Genomic DNA, 22,725 nt, shown 5'->3' with positions numbered 1-22,725 from the left:
AGGAATTTAAATTTATCGAAAAATTTATTAACTACAGTCTATAGAGTACCCCTATAATGCGTTTTTATGTCAAAATATAAAGTTTTTTGAAGTTGATTTAATAAGTAAAATCAACTTTTTTTATAAGTAAAAAATCAACATACCAAAATATTTAAGTAATTAAGATAGAGAGTACCTCTATCATTTATTTTTACATATAAATTAAGGTTTTATTCGAACAAGTTTAAGAGGTTAAAACTGAACTTATCTAAAGCTTGATCAAATAGTGTTGGTGAATAGATCTACCATTATTTAAAATAAAAACGAATATTAATAAAAGCTTGTGCAAAAGATGTTAGGGAATACATCAACCATTATCTAAATAAAAACGAATATAAATAAAAGCTTGTACAAATAATTTTAGTGTTTACATCTACCATTATTTAAATAAAAACGAATATTAATAAAAGCTTGCACAAATAATTTTAGTGTTTACATCTACCATTATCTAAATACAAACGAATATTAATAAAACCTTGTACAAATAATTTTAGTGTTTACAACTACCATTATCTAAATACAAACGAATATTAATAAAACTAAACTTATCTAGAGCTTGATCAAATAGTGTTGGTAAATACATCTACCATTATTTAAATAAAAACGAATATTAATAAAAGCTTGTGCAAAAGATGTTGGGGAATACATCTACTATAACTAAATACAAACGAATATTAATAAAGCTTAACTTATCTAGAGCTTGATCAAATAGTGTTGGTAAATACATCAATCATTATCTAAATAAAAACGAATATTAATAAAAGCTTGTACAAATAATTTTAGTGTTTACATCTACCATTATTTAAATAAAAACGAATATTAATAAAACCTTGTACAAATAATTTTAGTGTTTACAACTACCATTATCTAAATACAAACGAATATTAATAAAACTAAACTTATCTAGAGCTTGATCAAATAGTGTTGGTAAATACATCTACCATTATTTAAATAAAAACGAATATTAATAAAAGCTTGTGCAAAAGATGTTGGGGAATACATCTACTATAACTAAATACAAACGAATATTAATAAAGCTTAACTACATAAATGCTTGTACAAAGGATGTTAGTGAATACATCTAGAATTATATAAATACAAACGAATATTAATAAAGCATAACTTAATAAAAGCTTGTACAAATAGTTTTAGTATATACATCAACCATTATTTTAATAAAAATGAATGTTAAATTACAAAAAAAAAATTATAAATAAAAAGAAAAATAGCCGAAAAATACAATTTCCAATAATAAATTCGTAAAAATATTATATCCAGACTACAAAACCAAGACAATATTTCATTAATTTTCTAATAATAAATTTAAAAAAATATTATATCCAGACTACAAAACCAAGACAATATTTCAAATTGTAATTAAGAAATTTAAGAATTTCAATTCATTATACAACTCAATATATATAATAGACAAAATTTGAGTTTAACTTATTAATTTTATGTATAAGCCCACCATAAATCATTGAATACAGCCGATTTTTTAATTAAAAAAAATTGTATTTGGACCATAAAATAATTTGTTTCTCCGTACACAGCTTTTTATAGTAGACGCATAATTTTTTTTAATATGTTTCCAATTGACTTACTAAAAAAAAAAATTTGGGATATGCTTAATTTACAACCCACTCTCAATAATTTTTATATTTAAAAACCAATATTCAATTTCAGATGGAAAAAATATGTAATTACAATAAATAGCGTGCAAACTGGTTTAAAATCATGAAGAAAGTCAATTATGATATAAATTATATATCTTGAATTATGTTTATGAAAAATATTATTCGTAATCTCATGATAGTGTATGAAAAATAGACTACAAAAAAAATCATTTTTTTTCTTGCGATGATGTTAATCAACCTATAACTCTTAAAAAACAAGTATTTTTCAAATTATATGAATCGAATATATCAGAAATACGACAAAAACAAAAATAAATCAATCTTAATTGTTATTCGGAAACATTTAATATAGATGTCATGCAAACTTAAGATTCAAAATCTAATAAAAAATATTTATAAAATAATTCGGGAAGGTTATACCATGTGTTTTAGAAATAATAACTGTTTTCTACGTATGGTAGATAAACACTATTTAATGAAAAAATATTATTTTTGTTGGATATTCATCATTCACGAATAATTTAATAGTTTAATCTTCATCAATTTTATTTTAAAAGGAAAAATATCATCATAAAATATTTAATGTAAAAATGCGATACTTTGTTATGGTGACAAATGAGAAGCATAAAAATCATTATCTTGATTTCGAAATCATAAAATCTTTGTGGAAATATTTTAGGTTTTGTCATATTGAAGATTATAAATTTTTTGTACTTAATTCAGTTCTTGACTATTATTTTGAAGAACTAAAGGTCATTAATATATCTGGTTATTTTATTTACGGCAAAAATATGTTTAAAAAATATGATAGATATTGTAATTTCATTTCTGTCTACATTGTGTAAAATATATTCGCTTAATTCTAAAATAATCAAAAAAAAATTTAGTATCCTGGGGTAATTTTAAATTTACCTAATATCAAATTTTATTTTTTTTGTATCCTGAATAAACGAAATAGAATAGAAAATAAACAAAATGATTAGTTATTTAAAAAAAAGAGTAAGTGTTTTTTTTTATTACATAGAATAATTACAATATTTGATGATTGTTTAGTATTCAGTTATTTATCATTTAATAGGTTTTTAGGTTTTATAATTACATATACGAATCAAAATCTTGCAATGATTATGATTGCTGTTCATAAATTGTTTATTTTAAGTGATTTTTTAGGTTTTTTATTCTAACTCTATAATCGGTTTGTACTTTTTGGCATTAAAAACTTGTGCTTTATTAAATCTTCCTATATATACGTAAAACAGCACTGTCTTGGTTTTTATTAATATACGTGTAAATTGAAAATTTTAATAAAATTTGTCTCTAGGTTTACTTTTTCAATGTCTAACATTTTTTTAAAAAACAAAGTGTTTTTTTATTTTGGTGTTTTATCAACAAAAAATTCTGTTTTAGATCTGTATCATAGAAAGAAATTTATTCCAGACCCTTAAAGTATATTTTATAAACTATATAATATACTATAAATTTTATGAAAACTAATCGTTATCATATTTAATAGCTTTGTCGCCGAATTTACACATCAAATTTATTTCTGCAAATATGGAATATTAGTTATCGTCGTTCTATGTACTAAATCGGTATTAAAAGCGGGTTTATATAATTTTATTGAATTCAAATTATTTTATGATCGTTCTATGAGCTGAAGGAGAATTAAAAGCGGCATTCATATAATTTTATTGAATTCAAAATACTTATCGAATGTTCTATGGGCTTATTCAAATTAAAAGCGGGTTTATATATTTTTATTGAATTCTAATTATTTTTAGATCGTTCTATGAGCTGAAGGAGAATTAAAAGCGGCATTCATATAATTTTATAGATTTCAAAATACTTATCGATTGTTCTATGAGCTGAAGGAGAATTAAAAGCGGTATTCATATAATTTTATAGATTTCAAAATATTTTTAAACTGTTCTATGAGTTGAAGGAGAAATAAAAGCGGCATTCATATAATTTTATCGAAATTAAATTTATACCTATGATCGCTAATAATATAGTAATTTGAGATATAGTTCACATATTTGTGTTCAAAAAAAAACACTTTAATCCCAAAAAGCCTATGTATATATTAATAATATCCCCTTTTCCTCAAGCACAAAGATATTTTATATAGTTAATTTTATATATCTTTTTTTTGCAAATTACCAGAACTTTATAGGATAATTCCACTCAGTAGATTTGATTTTTTTATGTTTAAAGATATAAAGATAATGCTAATTTTTTATATTTATTTTCTAGTTTAAATTGTGAAATTATTAACCTTTCATTTTAGAATATTAAATTGAATTCAAAAAATAAAAAGGCGTTTTTATTATATGAAAATGCACTCAAAAATGCTATAAAAGAATTACAGACATAATTTAATAAAAAATTATATCTTCTATAAAGATAAGGTATTTGCACCAAAGAGCATTAATAAAATACAGACCAAAGTTGTCTTTGTTGATAGGAACTGTCTAAACATATTACAATTCTGATTCCACTATATAAAAGACATTGAGTTTCTACTTATTCTTTCCTTCTCCATTTCAAGTTTATTTTGAAGAGAGGATTCTTTGCTTTTCTTCGCATCCAGATCGCCCAGCTGGTTTTTCAACGAGGTAAATAAATCATCGAGGCTATTCAATTCCTTTTGGTACTCAATTATCTTAGCCTCTGTTTCATTCAATGACTTAGAAACATCATTATCTTGGGACTCATGACTCTTCAGCCGTAGCTCATACACATTTCTTTCTTCTTTTGCTGTGACTGCACGGGATTTAAGATCATCTAGTTGTTTATACAAATGAGAAATCTCATTATTTATCAATCTAAGACTTGCATCCGTTTTGTCTCGTTCAATTTCATATTTTTTGCGGTTATTTACTAAATTGAGCTTCCTATTTTTTAGTATAATTTGATTTTGTATAATTGATTCATATTCATTTCTACGATCAGTAAGCTTTTGATCAATTGAAGTTAGCCTTGATTCGACATCAAATAATGAATGCTCTATCTTTTCATATCTCTGTCTAGATTCATTTAATTTAAGATCTAGAAATTGTATTCGGGCTCGATTTGCATCGTTGATATTATCCTTCTCTTTTCTAACTAGATTCTTTTCTTCGTCTTCGATCGTAGGAAACAAAGGAATACCATCATATATATCATCCTTGTCTGGTGCTTTTGGATTACCATGGTACATATTATCATTTTTGAAATTGTCTAGGGCTGGTGACCACGGTTCAGATTCGGAAAAACCCGGATTAGATCTAAATTTAGGGTTGAAGGCGTCATTTTCTGGAAAACGAGTGTTATTTCTATTATCTGATAATATCGGATCTCCTCCAGATTTTTGATCATTGTGATAATCACGTGGGTAATTTTTGTAATCCTTTTTGCCTTGCTCTGGTGGTGTTTTAGAATCATCGCCATAATCTTGTCTGTCTCGAGTGCTTGGTTCGCCATAATCTTGTCTGCCTCGAGTGCTTGGCTCGCTATAACCATCGTCTCTATTCTTTTGTTGGTTTATAAAGTCTCTAGGAAATTCCAATATTTTTCTAGGTGGTGGATAATTTTCTTTCTTAGGCTTGGATTCCCTAATTTTTTCATCTTTCCTGGAATCATCGTCAGGATTAGTTCTATTATTTTTTTCTGGGCTTTTTTTATTATCTATATCATCATCTTTTTTATTTTCCCGCTTGGGCTCATCCATTTCAACCTTTTTAGAAATAACATGTTTATCTCTTAGGCTCTTAAGGCTTTCTAATTCCTCTTGTGTCAGTCCAATATCATCGACTATCACGATTTTGGCAATGATAATAGAAGTAAATATTATAATAAGGTTTGCCATTTTTTTATTTATATTTTGAGGTGCCAGTTCTTTCTTGCTTCAAACTTTATGATATTCGTTTTAATTTTGTGTTTTTAAACCAATGAAACCGTGATTCATAATTTTAATTATGTTTCTGGTTTGGCATCAAGACGAAAACTAAAATCAAAAAATTGCTTTTAATTTATCTCTCGATTTTATATTCCACCTTCTTTTTATGCACATACTTATTATTTGCATATTTTTGTAATTGGCGCAAGTATCTTCTATCCATAAAATTTATGATAAAATTCACAATTATAACTAATCAAATACATCTGTTTTTTATCCTTGAAGAGAAATAAGTATTTACAGCCATTTTATAATCACTGATTATCATTATGCGAATCTAAGAGCGGAAAATAAAAGTGTGATTATTCCCTCAAAATTGTAAATTTTGCCAAAAGAATTTTCTATAATTTTATAAAAGGATGAATTAAGTTTAAAATGTGATTTTTAGATTCAAAATTATTAGAGTATTTTTACAAAGAGAGCTTTTAAAGAAACAGAAATATCAAATCGAAAAATAAAAAATCCCTGTGATATAAGCAGTATTACGAGGTTTTATTACGTGAAAGGATCAAATATGGCCATATATAATATGAAAATAGCTTTTCAAGTATATCCTGTTCCTGCTTAAATTGCATTATTTGATTATTTGACTTTTAGTAATTCAAATTTAATATAAGAAGACCCATCTCATCTAAAATATATATCTAATAAATTACATTATTTAATATTATTACCTTTAAAAATTCAAATTTATTATATGAAGTCGAAATGCGTCCAAATTATATATATAGGTGTATGCTTTAATTACACTAATTGATATTATTACTAAAAAAATTTAGATTTTATTATTAGAAATCCTCATGCATCCAAATTATATTTATGGGCTTCTGCTTGAATTACGCTATTTATCATTATTACTTTAAAAATTTAGATTCAATTATAAGAAATCCTTATGCTTCCAAATTATATATGGCGATCTGCTTGAATTAACTATTTGACATTATTACTTTAAAAATTCATATTTTATTATTAGAAGTCCGAATGCAACCTGATTGGATATATAGCTCTTTATGGTAAATGTATTTTTCGCGATTTCCTCTTAGTTTTATTTAATAATCTTATTAATATTCCAGGTTTCTATTCTATATATGGTTCACTAATGAGGAATGTAACTTATCTGATTCTAGCTTAATAAACATTATATCGTGAAATTGCATATAGCATTCTTGCTCTGATATTATCTTTTCGAACTTGACCAAACCCAAATAAAACGATAAAAAAATAAAGATTTTATTTTTAATATTGAATTATGTATGTTAAAGCTATATATTAAATTATTTTATTTATAAAAGTAGATGATCTATTTCATATAAATAATTTCGACATTAAAGATTAAATTACATGATAATATCATTTTATACAAATGAAAAACCAACAAAAGAGGACAAAATAAATAAACCGATGTTTCTAATCTCTTTGTATAGTATTTTATACAAACTATCAAACAATTCTAAATATTTACTGATAAACGAAGATAAGACAATGCCAGACATTGAAATAGATTGCCTTTTTTCACGGGGGACAGACCATACAGATGTGACCAGGTTGATGTTTCCGTATAAAGATGTATTTAGAACAAATCATACGTCAATTATAGGCCTAAAAGAACGTGTAACCCTTGTTTTAGAAAGTGTTTCAGCTCAAAATATAAGTAATCTCATAAATTTATTTGCAGCCTTTTACGATGTTAGAAACGTAATTATTTTAAGAGGCGGATTTTTAACACCAATATATGATTATAAGCATGTTTTTGAAGAGAAATTCAAAAATTTGAGATTATACATTATGCCTTCAAAGGCCTCAAATATTTTTAGACATAAATATAATCCGGATACAATATATGTATGCAAAATTTCTAAAATATATGAAAAGGATTTATTTCTTTTTGCAATTATATGTATGATATCCACCATTCTTATTCTATTTTTATATAAATTTTGGATATTATGGGTTAGATATCAGGCAACTACAGAGCCTGTTGTTTCTAAAAATGTGCTTGATATGATGAATACATACAAATTTATAGATATTGATGAGAATCTTAAAGTTCATGATATGTGCTTAATTTGTATGGAAAAATACACAAATCAGGATGGGGTAAGAGTTCTGGTATGTCGTCATTTTTTTCATACTGCTTGTATAGATCCGTGGCTTACTCAAAATAGTTCAAAGTGTCCCTTGTGTAGAAGATCACTGATAATAGAAGTTTAAACACGATATAATATTTTACAAAAAAATATTTATTTGAATTTTTTATATTTGACGGATTAATTTTCGCATAGAATCAAAAAACAGTAAGAGTAGAAAATAACACATTCTAATCATTTAAAAACAAGTAATGGATGTATCTTTTACGCGTGATTTCATCAATTTAATAACAGACAACAACTTAATTTTTAAAACTGCCTTTTTGTAGTGTAAATATTTGAAGACTTATAAAAACAAATTTTAGATGAAAAAATCGCATTTTTATATATTTATTTTCATGAACTATATTATCGAGAAAAACTCTATTTTGGTCGATTTGGATGATGTAATTTATAAATGTATTAATAAACCTTGTTCATAATGTAATATAGCAATTTATTTGCAAAAAAAACAAATGAAAAGAAAATTGCTTCTATTTTTTTATATAAATTCTTTATTGTATATGAATTTTTCTTTAGGAAAACAAATAAAAAGAAAATTGCATCTATTTTTTTATATGGATTCTTTATATTTATTTTCTAGTAAAAATAATAATTTATTTGTATTTTTTATATAAATTTTTCTATAGGAATGCATTAAACATACAACATCATGGAAAGAACACTGTTTATAAACACATTAATTCGAAAATTATGTTCTTATCGGGTATATTTAAGCATCACCTGATAAAATATTCTTGGCTGAAATTTAAGTTTCTTTTCAGTTATAATAAAACAGCCGTAAATCCCCTTTTCTTTATACAATACTGCGATGATTTTATGGTTTTTATTTTAGCACAATATATTTATAAGTAATAGATCAGCGCTGAATATTCTTTCGCTTCATACAGTACTGCGATGATTTTATGGTTTTTATTTTACAGGAACATATTTGTAAGTAATAGAATAGCGCTAAATATTTATTCGCTTCATGCAGTAATGCAATGAGTTTATAGTTTTTATTTTACTAGAATATATTTGTAATCGTAAGCATTACCATCTGAAAAAAAGTGATATTTTATAATATTTCGAGTATTTACATGTTTATTTTTATGATTTATATAATTAGCAAAATATGGATATTTAGATTTGTGTATTTTTAAAAAATATTACAGAGTAAATTATTTTTATCAGAGCTTATCGAAATATAAAAATCATAGCCTATATTAATTCTTGTAAGTTTTTACTTACCACTAAAGCTAACATCCATTTTATCTGAAATATAGATCACTTTGGAATTATGTTGATCATGTGAGGAATTATATTAAGAGAAAATCAAAAAAATTAGACAGAGCGAGTTTTTTGTATATACAATATAAAGGCAATTAATAATATAATTTTTCTATTTTAAATATTTGGAATACAAAAAACATTTATCGATATATAAAAAATTATATGTAAAAATACGATAATCGATATAATAATAAATTATATGTAAAAATACGATAAAATAAGAATAAATTATATGTAAAAATACGATAAAATAAGAATAAATTATATGTAAAAATACGATAAATCAATAATTATGTAATTTATATATAAAATCATATTAATCTCTATATTTTTGAAATACAATGTATTATCGTAGATGCAAGAAGAGTATCATAATGGGGAAGTAGATTAATTGAGCTAAAAAAAAGGCAATGTGGCATTGATATTTCTGAAGGCACAAATGCACAAACGTTCGTTTCGATTTTAAAATTTTATAACCGTCCTATTATTTTATACTACAGAAAAATACCGTATTTAAATATAAAAAATAGAAAACTAATTGTCTTTATTACAGAAAAAAATATATTTTATGTTGATTTACTTATAATCGATGATTTTATACAATAAGTAAGTTTCAACGAAAATCAGAAAGTACAATTTATAAATTTATTTCGATGACTTAACATCCTTCTTAAAATTAATTTCGTTGTGTAAATATATTCTTTCATGCATAAATTTGTGTGATAAATGTAGACTTAAAAAAACGAATTTATTTTTTTGTGTATATAATAAGAAAATTGTACTTAAATATACTTTCAAGAACCACTATTTAGAATAATTACATTTTTTAAGCCGATAAAAATGTGATATAAGGTTAATGTATTTTTTTTGATTCAAAGACTATTCATCACTGTTAAACTATAAATTTATGCTGATCTGAACATTTATAAAATCATTTTTTATAAATTTCAAGCGAGTTATTTAGATTTTGTACGTGGAAATATATTTTTTTAGAGATGATAATATTAGGTATAATCTTTTAATAACAACTCAAAAATATGTTTATTCATTTTCCACATTTAACAAATATCATTTTTTTAAAGACAGACTATAATTGTTTATAAATTATCTCTCACTTTCAATGTAAATTTAGATTTGTTTGAAAACACTTTAGATTACATCATTTAAATGATTAAATTTTGTTTATAAATTATCCCTCGCTTTCAATATATATTATAATTCATTTGAAACACTTTAAGTTACATCATTTTAATGATTAAATTTTGTTTATAAATTATCTCACACTTTCAATATATATTGAGATTTGTTTGATACACTATAAGTTACATCATTATAATGATTAAATTTGTATTGCAATTATCTCTGCGTTCTCAAATCTGTTTAGATTTGTTTGAAAACACTTTAAGTTACATCATTTTAATGATTAAATTTTTAGATAAATTGTGAGAATGGTATATCTTCCCTTATATGAATTTCTTATTTTATATATATACCATTAATTGTGATCACAAGAATTAAAGAAAAAATATACAATAAAACAAGTTAAAGGTTAAATAATCATTTTAAAATGATTTTGTGTAGTTTTGTTGTGTGTATTAATTTTAAATCTGCCATAAACTCAATTGTATATCAGAATTAAACCAATACATAAGTTAGTTTATAATGTTCAGATATATTCTAAATTCATTCAAATAACGACAGATTAGGTATATATTTGCAGAATGAATGAAACAAAGCCATATTTAAAATAGAAAGAATTAAATACAATATTTTGATTATATGAGCATTTAAAATATTAAAATTCAAAAATGTTTTCACAAGATAAGTTGATTATTTGCTTGGTATTCTACATTTTTAAGGGATTTATTTTTTTATAAAATAGAGACTTATCAATGTTTTATTTGTGATAATTATGATTTCTTTTTAAAAGAAAGTATTGATCTTACAAACTATTGAAAAATCACCCCTAATCAGAGATATGGTTTTTATCCAGATACTTTTGTATTTACTTCAGATAATACTTTTTACGGTAAACGATATAGTTTATCTTAAAAAAGAAGATTTAAACAGCGAAGAAACATTTCTTATATACATTTTTTATGAGAGACCCAATTATAAGTGCAAATACTGCATATTTTTTGATCGACTTATAGAATCCTGTGCTGAAAAGAACATAGTTAATATTAAAAAAATTAATTTCTTTTCTGATCCTTATCTCGCGTCAAGATTTTTTGCATTTACATATCCTACAATAATTTGGTATGAACACAAACGATGCCATTATATTGATACGGAAATGTTTGAAGATTATATTATCAATAAAGATAAAAAGTATAAAAATGTCAATTTATATATTGACCACACTAAATGTAACAGATGGTATAATAATCCTGGATCATTGGCTATTCGTATATTTTCTATTGGTGGATTTCTATTTTTTCAAGTATTATATGGACTTTATGCTTTATTCGATAAAATTCCTTCATGGGGATATAGCATTATTATTGGAATTGTGGTCTCTATGATCATAATAATATTTATTAGGGTTATCACTGGGGCTGATGAGTATGAAGAAGACAGTAAAATCAAACTTGATTGAACATGAAATTATTGTATATTTTCTATCAATTTTTCTGTCTTTTTGAATAGAATAAAGTTATTAAATGAATATGGTCCAATATCTTAAATTTTTATAAAAAAAACACAAATTGCTTGATTTTATAATAATATAGGCTAAATACATAATTATCATATATTTTACAAACTAGCTTATATTTTTTATTGGCTATATATAAATAAATATTTTCATGGGTTAGAATGATAAGCGAAGAATAAATTAGGAAGTTGTTGTGTAGGTGTTTTCAAATGCATCCCGAACACTGAATAAAACCTGCTTCGTTCAGCAAAGATATGGGCAAGTGTAGAAAAAGGTGGTTACATAATTAACCAGCGACGGAAAATAGATAGAATCTCATCCCACTTTAAATCGATAACCGCATTGTAAAACAGGCCCAATCCGCGGTTATTAAACAAGATAATGAGAAGAACACCACCGGGGCTACATCAGATAAGCAAAGATTTATAATATATAAGCGAACTTAATAAAAAGAAGATATATACAAGTAAATAAAAAAGTAAGTAAATTCGCTATAATTTTTTTGTGGGCTAATTTTATTTCTGGCTTTATTAAAATTTGTTTAAGAAAAACATTGGTCTGTATTATATATATATTTGATAAACACCTTTTAAACAACATCATCTTTGTAATCATCCTAAATATATCTTCTATATATAAATATAAAAATTAATGTGGTTTATTTGATTTTCGGCTATTTAAATTTGTTTAAACAAAACTCTAGATTGTTATATGATGCAGCTTTTAAATTACCTCTTCTAACTAAATCATATTTACAACATTTCTTTATTCATCTTCTTTCGAGGCACATCTTTGTGATTGTACTTCGGATTTAGTTAGCATCTCTAACTATTTTATATATGAATTATGGTGTTTTGTGAAAAAAATATAACACTAACAAATACTTTGTGCTTGTACTTCAGATTTAGCTAGCATCTCTAACTATTTAATATATGAATTATGGTGTTTTGTGAAAAAAAATATAACACATAACAAATTATCAGTGAATTTATAAAGAAAAAACAGGTTAAGCACATTGTAAAATTTTTAGTAAGAAAAAGAAAAATTGAATATCATATATCATATAATTATGTGAATCTGCATTATATAGTAATAAAAAAGGAAATTAAGATCTTAATTTATATTGATATCATAGATTAATTTAATATATGAGATTTTGTTCTAATAGACCACGTATTTATTTGATATATTTTATTAAAGACATATTTTTAAGCATGTCAAATAAAACCTCGATATAAAGTATGAAATACACTAAAACTACTGCTTTATATTATATAGAAATATTTGAATGCAATTTTTGCAATGAGTCACTTTCAATTTTCGTAATCACCTATTTTTTTTTATTAAGCGAAATCCGAATATTTATTTTCTATAAGCTAAAAAGTCGATTTAAAACACCCTTACTTTTTTTTCCATTACATGCGCGCTCATAAAAAAAATTGACGATGAATATTTTAAAAACAAGATTTATTTTTATTTTTTAATTATTAATAATTTAATAAAACAGTATGGTAAAAGTATCATATACGGATAAATTCATCTAATTTTTACCATATTAATGCACGAAGAGCCAGAACTTTTTTTTATCAAAAATATGTCAGCCAATATATTTTCGCACGTTTTACACAATATAATGTTCGAAAATAATATCAAAGCGAGAATGTAGAGATACTGTTTATTTTTCTTGTTAAATTAGCTGTAATTTATTTTAATTACATTTTATCCATTAAAATAATATAATTAAGAATATAAGTGAAAAATTTAAGGGATAACAACTTATTAGAAAATTATCATCATAAAATAATGAGACAAAAAATAACAATGATATAAGCAAAAACCATAACTCTATGATTGAACACAGAATAATTTAAAAAATTTGATGCATTAAATATGTAATTATTCTGTGTGTAACCAATTAGAGAATCATAAACCAAATAACTAAAGATTCAACATACAAAAAACCAAAACCAAATAAAGTAATTATTGGGTCATAGCCAATTAAATAATTTATTTGTTAAAAATTGAGCCCAATAAACAAATAAAAGTCACTCGAATATATAAAATTAAATAGTTTAAATATTCTGTACGTAGCCATTGAAAGAATCATGATCCAAAAAAACTAAATAGACAAATTAAAAAATAATAAAACTGTACAGATAGCTAAAAAAAGGACAGAAAAAGGGGCGAAAAAAATTTTAAATAAAGAAAGTACGGAATTTTAACATAACTAGATACTGAAAAAGGGTTGTTTTTTTATAAGAAAGAGCCCACATACATGTATACAGATGAAAATATATTAATTAATGGTTAATCAATATACAAAATCTCATATACATTAGATAAAGAATATAAAGTATCTGATCAGTTTAACAAATTTCAAGCTGGCATAATTGCAGTAAACCACGCCAGATGAAATGGAACTAGTGATTATAAAAATAAATTTACTGTAAATACCAAAAGAGTACTTTAATTATATAGGGAATTTAAAGGTGTCTTTTTGAAACATTTTGAATAATAAATAAATTGAAATCAATAAAATATTTACTATTATAATACAAGATATTGCACATCCGATATTTTTTTTCCGTGCATTTGTCGGATTTATTTATATTTTATGTGTCAAAATAAACTTTTAATAGCTCTACAGAAAGACCGTATTTATAAATCTTTAAACCCCACCCTCTTGATAATAATAACTGTGCATTTATTCGATAAAAACACATTAGTACTAATACATTTCAATCCCACCTTCTTTATTTTATTCTACTGTGTATATTATCCCATAAAAACTCAATAGTTTAAATATCTATCATACCTTAATATTTGTGGGCATGTTATCGTGTTCGTTACTATTCCTATGCCTTAATATTAGATTTATGACAAACAATACTGTTTTCTTTGAAAATAAACAAATTTATTATGTGTTTAAATGACTTTTTAATGCGTTTAGAGGCTATTAATACAAACGTAATTCTATTGTATTTTGTTCTTACCAATACACTGTTAATTTTCTATGTATTACCACCCGTTTTTTTATACAAATAATATTAAGTTGTACATCTGAATAACGAATTTTTATTCCGTTGTTTTGCGTTAGTTAAGTCGGTTATAAAAAAAAATTTCCTATATTTGAATTTCCTCTGTGTTTTTTTATTTAATGATGCCACAACTTGTTCAATTTCATTCTAGTATTCTGTATTTTGTAAATAATCAATCAGTTGATTAAAACCTTTATTTTTTTGCATCAAAACTAAATCGACATTATGTATACAGTGTCGCACAAATAAACCGACATAAATACTTATATACCAAATCAGCGTTCATATTTTAACACAATTTTTTTCTGTTTCATTAGAATCTGAAAAAGGAAATATATGCTTGGATATTACATCTATACAAAATGTTGTATATAATAATTCTTCTTAGTGTATTTATAATAAGGAAGCAGTCTTTTAAACTATATCTACGGGAAAGTAAAGTTTAAAAGGATACTTTGACTTTAAAAAAGAAAGTTTCATTATTTATAAAAAAAAATGTTGAGGTAAAAACATGAATCCATCTAAAGATTTTCTAGTGCATGCATTTTATTCTTTATAATATTTCGAAAGACAATTAAAATATACATACTTTTATTTCCCTAAATATTATTTACATTCTTCTTTTTTATTTTTGTATAAATACATAATAAACACATTCTCAAATGTCATTAAATTTTTTTAATCATGTTTTACAAGGCTTAAAAAATCTCCAACTTAATAAATATAAATATGTACAAAAGATTATTTTCATGTTAAAACTATAAATAAATTCAGATGAATCATTGGTAGTTATAAATCATTTATACAATGATAGTCAATTTAAACGTAATATCGTGTTATTATTGACTTTGAAAGAAAATAATGGCACATCTGAGTGCAAAATCGACAAAAATAAGTTCTGTCATCATTTTTTAAAAGTTTAAATCTAACAAATATTTTCAAACAAAACCATGATAAATCAACAAACGATTTCCGCCTTTTTATGATTAAAAAATCGCTAAACTACTAGAATATTCTAATTAATGTGATTTTCACGATAAAAATATATTTGTATTGAGTCAAAGTAACGTAGTTTTTTTTGTAAAGGCCAAATACATTTTGCTGTCACTTAACTTAAAACGGTGACATTTAAAAACTTCTAGTAATAATAGTTTTAGTTTTTAAAATTTCAAAAAAAAACACATAAAGGCTTTTATATAATTACTTTAGAACTAATTCGGTGAGTTTTAACGTTATATTTTAAATATTTCATGATATATGTAACTTATTGAAAATATTTCCCACCTAACCGTAAAATAAAATTTCTTTTACTTCAAATAATTGATAAAAATTCGTCTTTAATTTATATTTGGATTTCATTTTTTTTGCAAATGTTATGGATCAAAATTTTTGTTCCATGGAATAAACAGGCAACGAACACATGAATCTTTCTATAAAAATTAAATGTTTTAATGTATTTATATTATAATTGTATAGTATAAAAATAGAAATGCATATCAGAATATTTAATTTTAAGTTACCAAAAAAAGAAAAATAAGGCCCAGCTTTTTTTTTCAAAGAAATACATAAAATTTTTAAAAATATGCACTATAGAATCTATAAAACAGATACTAAATAGAAAATCATGATTTTCATATTCATGTATTAAAAATTTATAATATAACCTTAGCTAAACTTGTTATGTCTGTTCGCCCACCAAAGTAATTATTAATAATACAAAATAGTTTTTCCGCCTATATAAATTAATAAAAAAGAATTTAAAAATATAATTTACCATATGAAGAATTATAAGTACCTAAAGGTTTTGATACACGAAAAAGGATTTATTCGGCAATTTGTTTTCTTTCAGACTTATAAAAAATAATGATTTATTCAAGACGAAAACATTAAATTTGAATAATTATTATTATATATATTTTTAATTTTCATTATTATATTCTTATTCTTTACATTTTGAAACTTTAGACGATTGATTAAAGGTATCTTAAAACAGTAGAGTATTGTGAGATTTTCGCGAAAAAATAAATGTTTATGAATATTTGTGCTGTTCTTTAGAGCGATAATTTCTATTATATTTGAGTTAAAAAGCAAATTCTCGTCTTGTATTTTTATTTATTAGATGATTAAAAAGGTTACTATAAGTAAAATGGATAATTATCGACCACATTAACTTTAATATGTTTCATAATCATAGAAAAAGAACCGCTGCTTCTACTATTTCACTTTTACAGAGCTAGCACATGAAATACAAACTATAAAAAAAAATATTATTTGTAATTTGAATAGCCTTGTATAAATTTATATGAATTGCTTAAAACATATGTATAAACCAAATAAATGCATACATATCCTTATAAATCATAAACCGCTACGTTATACCTATGTAAATTTGAATAACTTGTGATTAATAATTCCAAAAACTATAATGAATGAGAATATAGGTCTCAAAATGGTTCATATAATTGCTTATGACTCGTACCAAATACCGAGATTCATAATAATATATATTTTACCAATGCATATTTTTTAAAAATATAAAATATAGGACTAACATTTCAATTTAAAGGTTTTTAATGAATATTATCTAAAAGGCAGTGAAAAATAATTAAGAAAAATAATTTTAAATTATAAAAAATCCATAACCTCGTAAAATTGAAATAAACAGCAGAGAATTTGATCTTTTAATATATAAAAACACAGATTAGATATGGAACGAAAATAGATTTTTTTTATCATTGTCTTTGTGGGTTTATATATGTTTTTATGAATCATTTACATTTAAAAAGATTTAAAATGCAGTGTAATTTCATAAAAAAGTAATTTCGGCTGCCATATTGTTTATTTTTTTGCACTGGATATTTATTCTATTCTAATCATTCTTAACACATTTTTTGAACGTCATTTGATATTCTAACATAATAAAATTTAAAATTTTCGATATAATTAAGTTAACATTGTGCTAGAACGATAGAGCTTGCTTATATTTGATTTTATCCCCTCGCATTTTATGCTTAACATATTTCGCATTATATTTTAAAGAGTTTTCATGTGTATTCTTGAATATTATAAACATAATTTACCGTTCTGGGTTTTAGGGGTTCAAAACCAATGATTTTTCATGATTTTTTATTTTTTTAAAAAATAATTTGCCTAAAATAAATTTATTATATATTTAAATTTCTCAATCCCATCCCTTTAAATTATATTCAATTCAAAATGAAGATTGTGTTAGCACCGATGTTTTATGTAACAACACCGCATTTCAGAAGATTTGTACGAATCACTTCCAAAAATACCGAACTTTGGAGTGAAATGATAGTTGATGAAACCGTTATAAATATGCCGCCCGAACAGCTCAAAATAAAAATAGGGGAATATGATGGAAACACGGTGATGCAATTAGGTGGATCAAAACCAGAAAAATTAGCTTTGGCAGTCAATAAAATTAAAGATTTATTTGGATACACAAAATTTAATTTGAATTGTGGGTGTCCAAGCTCAAAAGTTATAAAAGGATCTTTTGGAGCGGTGCTTATGACAAAAAAGGGTTTAGTAAAAGAAATCATTAATACAATATTTGAAAAAACAGGCATTGTGATTTCCATAAAATGTAGAACTGGTGTAGATGATCAAGACAGTTTTGAATTTTTTAAAGAATTTGTGGAAGATATTTATTTAAATACACCGTGCCGAGAACTTTATGTCCATGCCCGAAAATGCATTCTTTCTGGATTTAGTACTAAGAATAATAGAACAACACCGAAATTAGGATACGATTATGCTTATAGAATCAAGGATATGTACCCAGATATGAATGTGTATCTTAATGGTGGAATTAAATTTCCTTCTGATCTTAAACATTTAAAAAATCTTGATGGTGTTATGATTGGAAGACAAGCTAAGAACGATATTTTTGTATTTGCTAAATTTGATAAATATATTGCAAAAGTTGATGAATTTATTGGCCTTCAAAACAATGAAATATCAAAATATGATATTTTCGAAGGTGATGGCAAATATGAATCTTTAAATTTTAACTTGGATGAAATTACAGTGGGTGAGAAAATTGAATATATCAATAAATATATATCACACTTTGATAAAGATGAGAAGATGAAAATGAGCCATATTTTTCCACTAGTAACTGCGTTTCATGGTGATCGAAATGGAAAGGCATTTAAAAAAACTATTGATAATATTTTGAAGAAGAAAATGAACTGCGGTGAGGCTGAAGAGGAGATGCAGAAAACATTCGAATTTATTATTAGTACACAAAAAAATCCTTTACAGGAAATTTTAGATAAAAGTTAGCATTGGAGAATATATTTATTTTATTATTACATAATAGCACTCTATTAAATGATTTTTTTGTTTCATAATGTTTTACATTTTTGTAAAAGCGGGGAAAATAGTAGCATTATTATAAGTAAGAAATGAATATAAAAAAATATATCGTAACATAATAAATCCTTTATTTATACCTAATTTTGTGGTTTAAATTATTTAATTTTATATAAATCTTTTTTTGTGAATCATTTAATTGGTTATTTATCTGGTTATAGAAATGTAAACTTAAAGATTTTTAGTTGATCTGTTTTCTTAAAACATATCTAAATTTACAAAAAAGCATGATTTTCAGTGTATTATATGAATTTCTGCAAAATTTGCACATCGTCCTGCTACTATTTAATCAACTGAAATGAATTAACAATCATTATTAAAATGATTTTTTCGACAAAAATTTATGACTGCCATTTTAAATTGCAAGTGAATAGCAAATCTTTACAATGATTTTTATTTTTAGTAATAATAAATAAAAATTTGTCATGTAAAGGATTCATTCTGAGTATTTTCTCATCATTAAATAAATCGAGATTACTCGTAATGTTTTTTTTCCACATTATTATACCTCTTCGAGTTGGTTTTTCTTATTTACAATCATTTGCTATGCAATAGTGTAGTGCAAGATAAATCATTAGCTAAAATCTTTTCAGCAAACATGCACGAATAATAAAATTTATGGGTTCATTTGATCCAATAAAAACTGAAGGAAAAATATGCATAATATAGGATTTTAAAGTGATTATTTTAGCAGAACTATTTGTTATTTAAATTTAAAGAGCTATGCTAAGCTTTAGTAGAAAAATTTGCGTTTCTGAAAATGAAATTAACACATTAATGAATTTTATTTGTACATTTTTGTGTTACTAGTTATTTTTATGTTCAAAAGTTCGATTTTAATTAATATTTATCTCAAAAACTGTTAAAAATCTCTTTTCATTTACCTTATACGCTAAATAGTACGACTTAAATGTGTATTTATCTTATAATTCATTTGCGAACTCATTTAATATTAGCTATATGACAAATTTATTGTATTCTAGTTATCTTATAATTCAGTTTAAAACTCCTTTAATATTAATTATATATTAAATTCAGTCATCAAAATCTTCATTATTTAAGTTTCAAACCCTTTCTACTCTAGTTTATCCTATAATTCAGTTTAAAACTCCTTTAATATTAGTTATATATTAAATTCAGTTATCAAAATCTTCATTATTTAAGTTTCAAACCCTTTCTACTCTAGTTTATCCTATAATTCAGTTTAAAACTCCTTTAATATTAGTTATATATTAAATTCAGTTATCAAAATCTTCATTATTTAAGTTTCAAACCCTTTCTACTCTAGTTTATCCTATAATTCAGTTTAAAACTCCTTTAATATTAGTTATATATTGAATTCAGTTATCAAAATCTTCATTATTTAAGTTTCAAACCCTTTCTACTCTAGTTTATCCTATAATTCAGTTTAAAACTCCTTTAATATTAGTTATATATTGAATTCAGTTATCAAAATCTTCATTATTTAAGTTTCAAACCCTTTGTATTCTAGTTTATCTTATAATTCAGTTTAAAACTCCTTTAATATTAGTTATATGATAAATTCATTTGTGAACTTTTTTAATATTAGTTATATGATTAATTTATACACGAACTCTTTTCATATAAATTGTGTGATAAATTCATTTGCGAACTCCTTTAATATTAGTTATAGGATTAATTTATATACTAAAACCAGTCATATTTCAGTTGTGAACCCTTTATATTCTAGTTTATCCTATAATTCAGTTTAAAACTCTTTTATTATTATTTATATGATAAATTTAGTTGCGAAAATCTTTAAATATTAGTTTATGATAAATTTATTTGCGAACTTTTCAATATAGGTTTTGTGATAAATTTAGTTTTATACTCATGCTATAATATTTAAATGATATATATCAGATTTAAATTATATTTATCCTGGAATAATCTGCAAACTTTTTGCATAAAAATAATAGATTAGATACAGCTTTAACCCCATGCTATTTTATTTTATATATAAATATCTGATTTAAAAAATTTATATAATGTAAAGGGATAATTTTTCCCTCTAAATTTTCATGTTTTCAGCCGCAAAACGTTAGATTGCTCAATATTACACATTTTCTATAGATGACATAAGGCACAGCATTCTTATAGTCATCCTCAATACATATTCTACGCTCAAGACTTTAAATTTTAAGTATTTTCATAATACCATTGTTTGTGTACATTCTTCCGCTTCCGTTGGCAAATAACATACTTAAACATATATTTATACTTTAATTGGTGGCAAAACCTTTTCTATATAAGACATGTTCTAAATATCTGATTTTAATATAAGTACATCTTCGAAATTAGCTATTTACCCTTTTAAATATAATTTTTATGCTTAGTACATTATGAAATTTGGAAATATATAATTTTAATGAAATTAAAATTTCACTATTAAACATGAACTAAATTTAACACAACGTTATTTTTATAGGCGATAATTGTACATCTGTAATTTTTTAATATTCAGTAATAATAGCTTAAGAATATTTTAAATCCACTGAAATATTCGAAATTCTATTGATTATGATCATTCAATTTCCAAAAAAAAATCATAAAAAGAGGAAGCCTTTAAAAACGATAGTTTTAAGGGGGAAATATCGGTTAATTAAACATAATGATTTTATCAAAACATATTTATGAATACGTTATAAACATATTACAATAGGTATATGAAAATAATCGCCTTTTATTTTATAAGTTTCAATATTGAATTGTACATCTATCATATGTCTAGGAAGCGATTATTAAACAACATTTTTATAGCTTTGAAATGAGGAACTCCAAGCAATGCTTTAGACACATATACAAACTATATCAGTTTCGTAATTACAATCCACTATTATACTTATCTTAAGCGTTAACATCTAATTTCCATAATAAAAGATTTTTCTAATATTAATCATATAAATTTAGCAAAGATTAAAAACATGGTGAGATGTTTATCTTTAAAATCATGTTTTTTTATTTAGATAACAACTAATGACTCAATATTTTGAGGCAAATAAACATAAATGAGAAAAAGCTATAATTTAGAAATTTTAATAAGCCCATAAGAATTCATATTGAAGATGACTTCAGTTCAGTGAACTTAAAATACAATCGTAATAAGAAGCAATAAAACAAAAAACGTCCTCGTTATATAATTGTCAACAGGAGAATAGTAAAAAAGAATCTATTTATCTTTAACCAACGAGCATTTTTTTGTTGCTTTTCTGATTTGAATATAATTCTGTTCGCAAAATGACAAGATGGCCGAGTGGTCTAAGGCGCTACGTTCAGATCGTAGTCTTTCGAGGCACGGGTTCGAATCCCGTTCTTGTCAGTTATTAATTTTCTGTTCCGCTATGTTTGCTTTGTAAGCAAATTTTACTTTTTTGATATCTTCATACAATTCTTTTTTAAATACACTATAGAATTTTCATTTGGTATATAAATGTATTGCATCAGTTTTTCGAAAATATTAAAAATAGTACAATTTTATTTATCATTAAACTTTAGACATTTTAACTCTTTCATTTGATAGAAGAAACCTAGTTAATGAAGATGTATTAATGAAAGGTGTCAAAAGATGCATTAAAGG

At 24.1% G+C, this 22,725-nt stretch overlaps 1 non-coding gene across 1 annotated transcript; it reads left to right on the top strand.

Annotated features, from left to right (window-relative positions):
• The first annotated feature begins 22,387 nt into the window (after positions 1-22,387).
• On the top strand, positions 22,388-22,467 carry TRNAL-CAG (transfer RNA leucine (anticodon CAG)). Its single transcript has one exon. It is a non-coding gene; the product is annotated as a tRNA-Leu (tRNA).
• Positions 22,468-22,725: the final 258 nt, after the last annotated feature.

Source organism: Rhyacophila brunnea, unplaced genomic scaffold, assembly GCF_057557595.1.
Source record: "Rhyacophila brunnea isolate RB1 unplaced genomic scaffold, BYU_Rbru_1.0 scaffold_125, whole genome shotgun sequence".
Taxonomy (NCBI): domain Eukaryota; kingdom Metazoa; phylum Arthropoda; class Insecta; order Trichoptera; family Rhyacophilidae; genus Rhyacophila; species Rhyacophila brunnea.
This window is presented reverse-complemented; position numbering and strand designations above follow the sequence as displayed.